General features: G+C 43.9%; 1 protein-coding gene and 1 long non-coding RNA gene across 9 annotated transcripts in view; one reads left to right on the forward strand and one right to left on the reverse strand.

The window, feature by feature from the left end:
* Positions 1–283: 283 nt before the first annotated feature.
* Positions 284–3557, reverse strand: LOC129050184 (uncharacterized). Its single transcript, XR_008513738.1, has 3 exons — positions 3411–3557; positions 1141–1326; positions 284–1040 (listed from the first exon to the last, which is right to left on the reverse strand). It is a non-coding gene; the product is annotated as an uncharacterized LOC129050184 (long non-coding RNA).
* A 79-nt stretch (positions 3558–3636) lies between these two features.
* The window catches only part of AKAP13 (A-kinase anchoring protein 13), a 355010-nt gene continuing 346006 nt past the window's right edge, over positions 3637–12640 (forward strand). For 6 of the 8 annotated variants that reach the window (XM_054531799.1, XM_054531800.2, XM_054531798.2 and 3 more), the window contains exon 1: positions 3637–3849. The gene's annotated coding sequence lies outside the window, so the exon portion shown is untranslated. The remainder of the gene's footprint in view (positions 3850–12640) is intronic. The other 2 variants (XM_054531803.2, XM_054531804.2) reach the window with 1 other exon arrangement.

Here is a 12640-nt window from a genome sequence, read left to right on the forward strand (position 1 = left end):
AATTTATGCTCTTTTAACTGTGTTAATTTTGTTTTTTCTTTGCTTTGGCATTTGCAGGAACTTTCTGTAAAATGGGATTTATTCTTGTTATATTTTTAGGTATTATATAGAACCTGTGTAAATCAGTTGGGAAGATATATAAGTCAATGGAGAGATAGTTCAGAGATACAAAACCCTACCACTGTTTAGTAAGGCATCTTTCCTGGCTTGCAGACTTACTCAGAGTACATGAGAAAATGATTAAACCTGCAACCTCTTTCTGTGAAATGTGGCATACTGTGTAGAAATATTTGGTACACCTTGGAAGAACAAGTCTTTAGTATCAGGGACACTCAGTTTGAAGGCTCCTTATAATAGCTTCTTCTGTACAAATTCACTAATGCGAAACATTTATTGCATCCATACAATGAACCAGATACTATTAGAACGGCAGGAGAGAGGGTAAACACAGCATACTTCAAGGAGCTTACATTATAGTGGGAGGAGCCAATAAACACACAAGATAAATAAGGTACTTTCAGATTGAGATAAATGCTATGGAAAAAACTGAGTAATACGCAAGCGAGGGACTAGATTAGAGTGAGTCAATTTAGGGAGAGTGGCCAAGGAAGGTTTCTCTGAGGAGGATCATTTGAGCTGAGGCCTGAATGATGAGACGACATCAACCACGCAGATAACAATTTAGGAATTCCCAAAGAGGACAGAGGGCTCAACTGTTTGGGGAATTTAGGGTAGACTCTTGCCTTCAAAGTTGGGTTTCAGGCTGGGCATGGTGGTTCATGCCTGTAATCCCAGCACTTTGGGAGGCTGAGGTGGGCAGATCGCCTAAAGTCAGGAGTTCAAGACCAGCCTGGCCAATATGGTGACACTCTGTCTCTACTAAAAATACAAAAACTAGCTGGGTGTGGTGGTGCAAACCTGTAATCCTAGCTACTTGGGGGGCTGAGGCAGGATAATTGCTTGAACCGGGGAGGCGGAGGTTTCAGTGAGCCGAGATCGTGCCACTGCATTCCAGCCTGGACAATAGAGCGAGACTCTGTCTTTAAAAAAAAAAAAAAAGTCGGGTTTCAGAATAGCTACATCAGTAGCACCTGGGAGCTTTTTAGAAATGCAGAATCCCAGATGCCACCCCAGACTTACTGAATCAGAATCCACATTTAACAAACACTCCCAGGTGATTTGTAAGCACAGTAAATTCGAGAAGTGCTAGACTCTTAACTTTTCCTGCAGCCCACTGGAAAGGTGTAAATCCTGCTGAGGTGGGGAGCAGGGAACGGTGTTGTCAGTGTCCGTAGAAAGATGACATGGTAACATTTACTGCTGCCTCTGAAACAAACAAGCCAGGTTCTAAGGGGGAAGGTCACTGGGTTATCAAATGTTAGGGTCCAAGTGATTTTCTTGGTTAGCACTCTTGCTTCACAGAAGACTCAGGTTCTTTGAGAAGTGACCCGCTCATGATAGGCTGCTTTGAGGCCGTCAGTCAGGTCTAGGATATAGGTGTCTTCTCTCTCTGTGCCAGCCTTTTTTTTTTTCTTTTTTTGAGATAGGGTCTGGCTCTGTCACCCAGGCTGGAGTACAGTGGCATGATTTGGCTCACTGCAACCTCTGCTTCCCGGGCTCAAGCAATCCTTCCACCTCAGCCTCCCAAGTAGCTAAGATTTGGGCTACCATGCTTGGCTAATTTTTGTATTTGTTAGTACAGATGGGGTTTCAACTGATGCCCAGGCTGGTCTTGAACTCCTGGGCTTGAGTGATCTGCCCTCCTCAGCCTCCCAAAGTGCTGGGATTACAGGTGTGAGCCACCGCGCCAGGCCTTGTGCCAGGTTTTAAAAATCAACAAGGACAGATTAGAGAACAGTGGAAGAAGGTGAGCAGCATGATGAAGTGAAACAGAAATAATTTCACATGAAGAACGGGGCATGTTTGGCCTTTTTTTTTTTTTTTTTTTTTTTTTTTTTAAAAGCCATTCGGTGAGGGTTACTTAAAATATGGCCAGGTGCAGTGGCTCATGCCTGTAATCCCAGCAATTTGGGAGGCTGAGGTGGGTGGAGCTCCTGAGGTCAGGAGTTTGAGACCAGCCTGGCCAACATGGTGAAACACTGTCTCTACTAAAAATAAAACAATTAGCTGGGTGTAGTGGTGGGTACCTGTAATCCCAGCTACTCGGGAGGCTGAGGCAGGAGAATCGCTTGAACCCTGGAGGTGGAGGTTACAGTGAGCTGAGATTGCACCATTGCATTCCAGCCTGGTCAACAAGAGTGAAACTCTGCCTCAAAAAAAGAAAAAAAGAGAAAATATATGTGAGCACCAGAGCTCAACATTAGGAGCATTTCTGAGATTTGGAGCTATTAAACAATGGAAGTTCCTGGCACACACATCAGGTATTCACAATACCCTTTCTCAGGTATTTGGTCACTGCTGCCTGGATCAGTGAGCCTGCCTGGATCAGTGTTTCCCAAATGGCAGTCATTTGCATCTTTGCTTTTTTTTTTGGTGGGGGAGTATATCCTGTACCAGATTTTTGAAAACTGACATTAAAAATACATGTTTAAAATGTGCAAAGTGCACTAAAGTGCACTGAATGTATTTTTTATTCATGTATATACTTTTGTTATCTATCACCCAGGTCAAAATACAGAACCAGCACCCCAGAGGATTCCCTCCTCCTCCTTCCCAGCCAATAATCTTCTCCTACCTAACCACTGTTCTTACTTCAATCACTATCAACTAGTTTTACACGTTCTTCAACTGCATATAAAGTGTCTCAGTTTTTTACTTAACACTTTTCTTGAAGTGCGTTCGTTTTTTGCCACTTTTTATTTGACCTAAGAAATAACATTAATGAAACAGTGGTTTGACGTGATAGGAATTTCCCTCCTAATGCGCACTAAAAACACTTAACTATTCGAAAAAAGAAGTTTCTTCGTGTACCAACTATTATATTCTCCGCCCTGTCTCCAGAAACCGCCCTTCCTCTGTGGGCCGGTGGTTACCGGCACCATTGGTACACGGACCACATTTTGTTTCCCAAAGCAACCAGATAATTTTTGAGGTCCTGTGCAGCTCGAACACGGAATGACTTTGTGGTGATCGAGTAGCCAGAAGTTCACGGAATGCACTGTCACAACTGTGATTCCGCCATAGCGCCGTGCATCCATCCAACACTTGTTTAATACCTATATTTAATACCTAATACCTTAGACTGTCCTAGGCTGTGGACACAGAAGACTAAACCCCACTTCCTGAGTTGAAGTGGGGGAAATAGAGGAGTAAATCATTTCACGACGTGTGGTTAAGTGCTGCAGCTCAGGTAACCACCGGCATACAGAGGAAGGGCGGTTTCTGGAGACAGGGCGGAGAGGAGACCGTGGGTGGGCATTTCCCAGAGCAGCCTCTCCCAGCCAACCTACTTTGATCACTTTGCGGCCGAGCAGCAGCGGCGGTCAACCTCAGCCTCCCTTAGCAACCTGAGTGCCCCGCCCAGGAGCCTTACTATTGGTCTCATGCAGCGAGATGGGCAGCTCTGCCATGCAATCCCAGCTCGCAGTTCTTGCTCCGCGTGTACTCACGGGAGGACTCGCAAGCGTTACCGCCTTCCCGCGTGCCCCGCCCACCCTCCCGAGCGGCTTTCGGCGCATGCGCGGGCTGGGGCTGTGTGTAGGGCCAGCGCGGAGCCCGAGCAGCCGCGGTGAAGCGCCTGTGCTCGGCCGAGAGTGCTGTGCCCATTGCTCGCCTCAGTCGCCGCCGCTTTAGCCGCCGCCGGGAGAGCGGCCGCCTATTGTCTTTCTCCGCGGCGAAGGTGAGGAGCTGTCCCAGCTCGGCCCGCGGGGGAGCCCCGGGAGCCGCACGGTGAGAGCGCAACTTAGTTGGCGGAGTTGGGGGAAGTTTTGTGATTTGTGGGTCGGGGTGCGGAGCGCGGCCAGTCCCGTGCTGTTACTCGGTGGGGCGGGCGCCGGAGGAGGGGCGGGGGCTGCCGGGCTTTCGGGGGCGCGCTGGACAGACGGGTCGCCGGGCGGCGCCGGGACCTCAGCTCTGCGGACCCCTCCTCCCTGCGCATCACTCTTCTCCCGCATTGTCTGCTTGGGGCTCGGCGCGCCTCCCACTCCGCAGCCCAACTTGGGGGCCGTCGCCGCTTTCCGGGTGGGGGGCGCGCCCGGCCGCGGATGCTCCCTTAAGCGCTCCGCCCCCAGCGAGGCCCCGAATCCCTGCCCCGGGTCTCCGGGTCGGCGCCGCCGGGGCGGGCTCACTCCTCCCCTGGGGCGGGCGGGCCGCGGTGTGGAGTGCGCGCCGTGAACAAGTGCTGCGGGCGCCAGGGAGCGGCTCCCCGGGGTCGACGCGGACGGTAAACACGTCGGGCCGCGCCCGCCTGTCGGTGCCTCTCCGCGGCTTCTCGGGGGCGCGGCCCGGCTGATCCGCGCCGGTCGCAGGCGAGCGGCCCAGGAGACCCGTGCGGTCCCCACGCGCTCTGGGACCGGTGCAGCCAAGCCGGCTCAGCTTGCAGCTATACTTCGAGACCAAACAAAACTTTTTTTTTTTTTTTTTTGGTAAATACGGCTCACTGTCTTTTTTTTTTTTTTTTTTTTGCAAAGCCCAGAAGTATGTGAAGTTGAAAAAAGGAAAAACCCTAAAACTTTTTAAAAAAAAATCAAGAAAGGGGGTTGATAGGTTTGTTTTGTTTTGGAAATAGTTCTTATAGCAGAGTGATACCGTCATATTTAATTTTCTAGATCCCGGAATTCACAATGAAAGTTGGATTGAGCGGTATTTTGGTGTTCATTTTTTGCTAATGGCACTCCCTAATGAAGTTATTTGGAGAATTTATTGCTTCAGTACAGTAAAAACCAATGTGCCTTTTTTGTTGTTGTTGTTAGTAGTCCCCCCCAACAAGTGTTTTATTTTTCGAAGAAGCAGTTTCTTCAGTTTTTCTAAGCCATTGGATTGCCCAGATGAGGACAAACGGTGCAGTTCTTGAAAGGTCATTATTGGCAAGTTTGTGAAGAAGCTAAGATCAGTTGAGATAAATCATTGTTACTGTTCTTGTACTCCGTCGTGGACTCTTGGGGATTTGCAGGCTGCATTAAGTACAGGTTTTGTCAAGTTTGGGTGCACATATTACACTTAATTTGGTTTGTGTGGCTTATGATATGAACATGATTCTGTTTCAGTTCCCCACATGGAACTAGCTTAAATGTCTGTCATTCATAGTGGAGCAAAATGGCCAGAGTGTCATTTATTGTTAACTTCAGTTATATTCCTTTACCATCTGCTAAATGAAAAAGAAAAATTCGAGAAATACTGTGTGTGTCATTTTGCTCAGAGTGATTTCTCATGCTAAGTGAGTCATGTGGAGAAGCGTTCCTGGGCTTTTCTGGTTTGGTGGGCCTTGTGTTATAAAACCAATTTTCTTCACCTGATGAAGCTAAAGACAAATTTTCTTCAGGTACAGCCATTGCACTTTTAAATTTCAGAGCCGCTTTTAGGATTCACAGTACTCGCTCGATGGCTTCCCTTCCTGGTTGTGTGGTTTTGTGTGTGTGATTGTGGGGAAGGAGGTTGGCAAAAGTTGGAAGGGATTGTCAGGGAGGGACATAATGTAAGCAAGTACTACTTACAACACGACGTGACGAGTGCACCAGTTGCTTTCCTTCTCTGGGCGGTGATGGCATGTTATACTGTAGGTACTATTGTTTTAGGATTTCTCACACTTCGTTTAGCCTTGACTAAATGGTAACTGCACACATACTATACTATACTATAAATGGACTCCTCCTCTAGTCCTTAACTCCTTGAGGGCTGTGATAGACCTTATTTAGCTTTTCATCCTCTTTGCCGGTAGTCTTAACATAGTGAAGGCACGGTTTGTGTTTGAATTGGGTAAATTATTTTTACTGCCTAGTGGTAGCTAGTGTACACAGGAGAGTGCCACTAACTCTGGGGACCTGTCCAAAATGACAGTTCACTTGCAGATCTGTGATGACATTTACTTTAAAAGGATTTCTAACGTTTTTTTAATCTGTCTATTATTTTTTGAAAAGAAGTGGGGCTTAACTAGTGCTCTAAGGATTTCAACAAGAGGTTCCAATTTAGAAATCGGCCCCCCCCTTTTTGTGAAATTATTATTATTTTTTTAGATTAGGAATCTTCACTGTTGCCCAGTTGTCTCTAACTGCTGGACCCAAGCCATCCTCCCACCTCAGCCTCCCACAGTGTTGGAATTACAGGCGTTAGCCACTCCACCCAGCCGGTGAAATTATTAAAATTGTTGGACAAATCTAGTCACAACTCTCCCTCTATTGTGAAAGTGGAAAAAAATTAGAAATTTTAGAAAAAAGTACACTCTTTTGTACTAGGTAGAGTTCAGATCTCCACATTTCCATTGACTAGTTGCATAGCCTCTCAGAGCTTCAGTTTCCTACTCCATAAGCGTTAGTAACATGCTTTGCAGTGTTCTTAGGAATCAGTAAAACTATGAGGTACTTAACTACAGTATCTAACATGGAGTAGGTAGCTATTTCCTGGTAGCTGTAATGATAATAATTTTGATACATTTTTACATGACTTAAGCATTCTTAAAAGTCTGATGCTTCTGAGTATGGAGGCTTAGCTATTTCTTTCATAAAGAAGGGGCCCTGAGACTTGTGAGTCTTACCCAAATGCATTTCTTCAAAGGTGTCAGATGAACTGAAGGATAATGGAAACAATAGCAAATTTATCTTCTCAGTCACCTGTGAGTCTTCCTTTGAGAGCTGGACTTGCAGAGTGGCTTGGTAGGGTAGAGCTCTTTGTGACTATGCTATTTAGGAAATGGTGAGAGATGGATTGTTTTCAGTACATCAGTCATAAGAGGATATGAGTTAGTTCCAACTTTCCTTATTTTACCTTAGTCTTGACAAATAACAAGTATGGATTATGTCTGTATTTCTCAGACTTGTTTAAGGTAGAACTGGACTGGGTGTTAACAGTGTTAGTTCAGTACAGAGACATGAGCAAATCACTTCCTCTTCAAGATAACACTTTAAAGGTGACACCATTTACAGAAGAAGGCAGGGATTTAAATCAGTTATACTAGCATAGTTTAGAATACTTACAGTACCAGATGGAGTAGAAACATTCTAGAAATATTTACCTGTTAAGAACATTTCTTTAGATTTTATTCCATCTTTCCATTAGTTTTCTGATGAAGAGATTATAGTAAACCTTTAAAAATTATATTTGATCAAACTTACAGATTGAGGATAAACCTTTAAAAATTATATTTGGTCACACTTACAGATTGAGAACAAAAACATTCCTGACAAAGCTGGGCGAAGAAACTTGGACTTTTGATATTCCCTTCTTTTAAAGTTAACATCTAGCACTTGAATAGACTTGGTTATTACTGATGGGGACAGGCGTCCATTTGGAAGTAGCTTCCCTCTCTGTTTCCCAGGTTAGGGTGTCTTACTGCTGTAAATGGGGAGAGAGGAGAAAGCCGTGGGTGGAAGAAAGTTCGTTTCGTAGCCTGGCGCGGTGGCTCACGCCTGTAATCCCAGGACTTTGGGAGGCTGAGGCGGGCGGATCACTTGAGGTCAGGAGTTCAAGACCAGCCTTGCCAACATGGTGAAACCCCATCTCTACTAAAAATACAAAAAGTAGCCCGGCAGGGTGGCAGGTGTCTGTAATCCCAGCTACTTGGGAGGCTGAGGCAGGAGAATCGCTTGAACCCGGGAGGTGGAGGTTGCAGTGAGTCGAGATCGTACCACTGCGCTCCAGTCTGGGCGACAGAGTGAGACTCCGTCTCAGAAAAAAAAAAAAAAAAGTTTGTTTCATGCATCTGTCCTCACTGGTCAGTGGAAGAAAGTTTGTTTCATGCGTTTGTCCTCATATTTATAGTTTTCTCATCCACCTACAAGTTGATTGTGACGTTATAAATAGAAGATGAATGGATAATGTGTTTTTGTCAGACCTTGCTGGAAGGATGGACCTGGTACTGAAATACCGTGATTGTATGAACATTTGTGTGGGGCATTGCTGTGTTCAGTGCCTGGGGAAGGTGGATATCAGTGTGTTTGTATGATATGGATGCTAGTATGGGAGAGAAGGAAAAGGTGTGAGGTTTTTTACCATTTATGTCACTCTGTAACCTCTTCTCTGGCTACTTTGGTGCTATAGTGGCAGAGTTGAGTAGTTACAACAGAGACCGTGTGATCCACAAAGCAGAAAATATTTACTATCTGGCCTTTTACAGAAGTTTGCTGACCCTTTTTCTACATAACCAACTGCAGTTATTCACAACAAGAAAGACTGACATTAATTCTATAATATTATTCAATACCTATTCAATTTTCTCTGTTTGTCCCCCAAGTATCTTTTATAGTTGATTAAGAAAAATTTTGGACAGGGTAAAATTGAAGTTCACTCAGCACATCATTATGTCTCTTTAGTCTCTATTTTTTCATTCTTTAATTATTCATATGTATAGTTTACATTCACTAAAATTCCGCCATTTTAGTGTAACATTCTCTGAGTTTTGACAGGTGTATACGTTCATATATCCACTGCTTCAAATAGGACAGTTCCTTCATCCTCCAGAATTCTTCTGAGCCCTTTTGTACTCAACCGGTTCTCTATCCCCAGACTCTGGAAATTGCTGATCTGTTTTCTGTCTCCATGGTTTTTTGCCTTTTCAAGATGTTGTAAAAATGGAATCACACGGAATGTAGCCTTTTTATTCATTTGCCCAATGACTAATGATATTAAGTATCTTTTCATCTGATTATTTGTCATTCTTTGATGTCAATTCAAAATCTTTTGCTTAAAAAATGAGTTTTTGTATATACTGTGGAATCAAATATATGATTTGCAAATATTTTCTCCTAGTCTGTTTTTGTCTTAATAATGTCTTTTTTTGTTTGTTTGTTTCGAGATGGAGTTTGGCTCTGTCACCCAGGCTGGAGTACAGTGGTGCGATCTTGGCTCACTGCAACCTCTGCCTCCTGGGTTCAAGTGATTCTCCTGCCTTAACCTCCCGAGTAGCTGGGATTACAGGCACACACCACCACACCCAGCTAATTTTTGTATTTTAGTAGAGATGGGGCTTCTCCATGTTGGCCAGGCTGATCTTGAACTTCTAACCTCAAGTGATACGCCTGCCTTGGCCTCCCAAAGTGCTGGAATTACAGGCGCGAGCCACTTTGTCCGGCCTACTTGTCTTAATAATGTCTTTTGAAGAGCAGAAGTTCTTAATTTTTATGATATCCAGTGTTTTTTTTTTTTTTTTTCCTGAGTGGATCATGCTTTTGGTATAATAGTTTAGAAATCTTTGCCTAACTTAAGAGCTCAAAGGCTTTCCCCTATATTTTCTCCTAGAAGTTATTTTTTTTTTTTTAGAGATGGAGTCTCGCTCTGTCATCCGGGCTGGAGTGAGCGAGATCTTGCTCACTGGAACCTCCGCCTCCCAGGTTCAAGTGATTCTCCTGCCTCAGCCTCCCGAGTAGCTAGGATTGCAGGCACCCACCACCACACCTGACTAATTTTTGTATTTTTAGTAGTGATGGGGTTTCACCATGTTGGCCAGGGTGGTCTCGAACTCCTGACCTCAAGTGAGCCGCCCACCGCAGCCTCCCAAAGTGCTGGCATTACAGGCGTGAGCTATTGTGCCCGGCTCTCCTGGAAGTTTTATCGTTTAAAATTTTATATTTACATTTATTATCCGCTTTTATTTAATTTTCCTAAATGGTGCAAGGTATGCATTGAGTTTATTTTTTTGTGGATGGATTTACAATTTTTCCAGCAACAGTTTTTGAAAAGACTGTCCTTTCTCTGTTGATTACCTTTGTGCCTTTTTTTTTTTTTGCAAGTTGACCATAAATGTGTGGATCTGTTTCTGGATTCTCTCTCTTATTCCATTGATCTGTGTCTTTCATTTCTCTATCACCTCACTGTTGATTACTGTCACCTTAGAGTAAGTTTTAAAATCAGGTAGTGTGAGTTATCTTATTATTTTTCAGAATTTTTTTTGGGGATTTTAGTTGCATTGCCTTTTTGTGCGTATTTGTGATTCATCTTGCTGTTATCCACAAGTCCTGCTGGGTTTTTCTTTTTCTTTTTTTTCTTTTTTAAGATGAAGTCTCAACCGGGTGTGGTGGCTCATGCCTGTAATCCTAGCACTTTGGAGGCTGAGGCGGGTGGATCACCTGAGATCAGGAGTTCGAGACCAGCCTGGCTGACATGGCAAAACCCCGTCTCTACTAAAAATACAAAAAATAGCTGGGCGTGGTGGTGGGCGCCTGTAATCCCAGCTACCTGGGAGGCTGAAACAGGAGAATTGCTTGAACCCGGGAGATGGAGGTTACAGTGAGCCGACATTGCGCCACTTCACTCCAGCCTGGGAGACAGAGCGAGAGTCCGTCTCAAAAAAAAGGATAGGGTCTCACTCAGTTGTCCAGTGTGGAATGCAGTGGTAGGATCACCACTCACTGCAGCCTTGATCTCCTGGGCCCAAGCGATTCTCCCACGTCAGCCTCCCAAGTAGCTGGGATCACAGTCATGCACTACCTGGCTAATTTTTTTATTTTTGTAGAGACAGAGTCTATGTTGCCCAGGCTGGTCTCAAACTCCCGGGATGAAGCGATCCTTCCACTGTGGCCTCCCAAAGTGTAGGGCTTACAGGCGTGAGCCACCATGCCCAGCCTGCTGTGGTTTTTGATTGGCATTGTGTTGAAGCTGGAAATCAGCTAGGACGCAACTGACATTTTAATAATGAGCCATGAACATGGTATATCTATTTATTTAGACCTTAGATTTTTGATTAGTGTTTTGTAGTTTTTAGCAATTGGATCTTGCATGTGTTTTGTAATCTTATACATGTATTTCATGTGTTCTGGTGCTGTTGTGAATGATATTTCTCAATTTCCAGTTATTCATTGCTGGTATATAGAAAGATCATTTTATATTATTTGCTGACCTTGGATCCTACACCCTTGCTAAACTCGTTTTTAGTAATAGAAGCTTTTTTTGTAGATTTTTGGAATTTTCTGCGTAGACATTAATGTCATTGGCAAATAAGGGCAGTTTGATTTCTTTGTTTTCACTTCGTATACTTTCATTTCCTTTTTTTTTTTTTTTTTTTTGAGATAGAGTCTCACTCTGTCGCCCAGGCTGGGGTGCAGTGGTGCGATCTCGGCTCAGTGCAACCTGTGGCCCCCCAGGTTCAAGTGATTCTCGTGCCTCAGCCTCCTAAGTAGCTGGAATTACAGGTGCATGTAGTCACGCCTGGCTAATTTTTTTTTTTTTTTTTTTTTTTAAGTAGAGACCGGGTTTCACCATGTTGGCCAGGCTGGTCTCAAACTCCTGACCTCAAGTGATCCACCAGCCTCAGCCTCCCAAAGGGCTAGGATTACAGGTGTGAGCTACCGTGCCGGGCGTGATTTCTTTTTGTTACTTTGCTGAACTGTCTAGGACCCTCAGTGTAATGTGTAGTAGGAGTTTTACAAGTGGGCATCCTTTCCTTTTTCCTGATGTTAGAGGGGAAAACACTGAGTGTTTGACCATTAATATGATGGTAGCCATAGGTGTTTGTTTTTGTAGATGTCTTTTATCAAGTTGAGGAAGTTGTCTTCTATGTTTAGTTTGCTGAGAGTTTTTATCATGAATAGATATTGAATGTTGTCAAACGTTTTTCTGTATTTATTGACATAATCATATGTTTTTTCTTTAGTCTGGTGTAATATGTTGAAATAGCTTTGCATTCTTGTGATAATACTCATTTAGTCGTGATGTATTATTTTTTACATGTCTTTGGGTTCCATTTGCTACTGAATCTTTTATTTCTTCCATTTGTTTCCAGTTATGTTCATTTTTAAAATAGATTCTTGATCACATGTATAATATTCCTGATAGTTGTTGAGTCCTTATCTGTTAAATGTCAAATGTCTCCTTGGGGATAAAGTTATTTCAAACACAAGAACCATTGCTTTAAAGAGTATCATACTTTGTTTTGGCAAGTTAAGTTGCCGAACTTATGGGTATAAGTTGCTTGTTACACCCCATTACTAAGGCATGAAACCTTAGTAATCCTGGCATCCTCCCTAACTACTAGAAAAGTGGACAAAATGTATGAGGCAGCATCCTTTAGAGCCTGAACAACAGGCAGCATAGAACTGCAGTCCCAAAGAGAAGGAAACAAATGAGATAAGCCCTAAAATCGCCCCAGCTTTCTGGCTAGAGGTACCTTCTAGACCAGGGTGCAATGAGGAGGATCAAGCACAACATGGCAGCCTTGTCAAGTTTAGAAGACAAACATAGCTTGGGAAGGCTAAGGAATCTGAAAATTGCAGAGTACGAGAGAAGAGGAGGGAGTTTTCATTGAAGAATTGGGCTCCCTGTGAGGACTCTATTCTGGCAGTCGAGAACACAAATGTCTCCCAGCCCTGTGTAAACTTTGGGGATCATTTAGCTTACAGTTCCTGGGTGATTCTTTGCTTGCCCTCATGTATTTTTACAATATGCATGCTTGGCTTACTACTCGGTGTGAGACTCATGGGGCCTCTATGCTGGTTTCTGGAGCTGCTTTTTCATGCAACTCCCTCCTCTTCTCTTGTACTCTGCAATTTTCAGATTCCTTAGCCTTCCCAAGCTATGTTTGTCTTCTAAACTTGAC

The sequence above is a fragment of the Pongo abelii genome, chromosome 16, assembly GCF_028885655.2.
Source record: "Pongo abelii isolate AG06213 chromosome 16, NHGRI_mPonAbe1-v2.0_pri, whole genome shotgun sequence".
In the NCBI taxonomy this organism is placed as follows: domain Eukaryota; kingdom Metazoa; phylum Chordata; class Mammalia; order Primates; family Hominidae; genus Pongo; species Pongo abelii.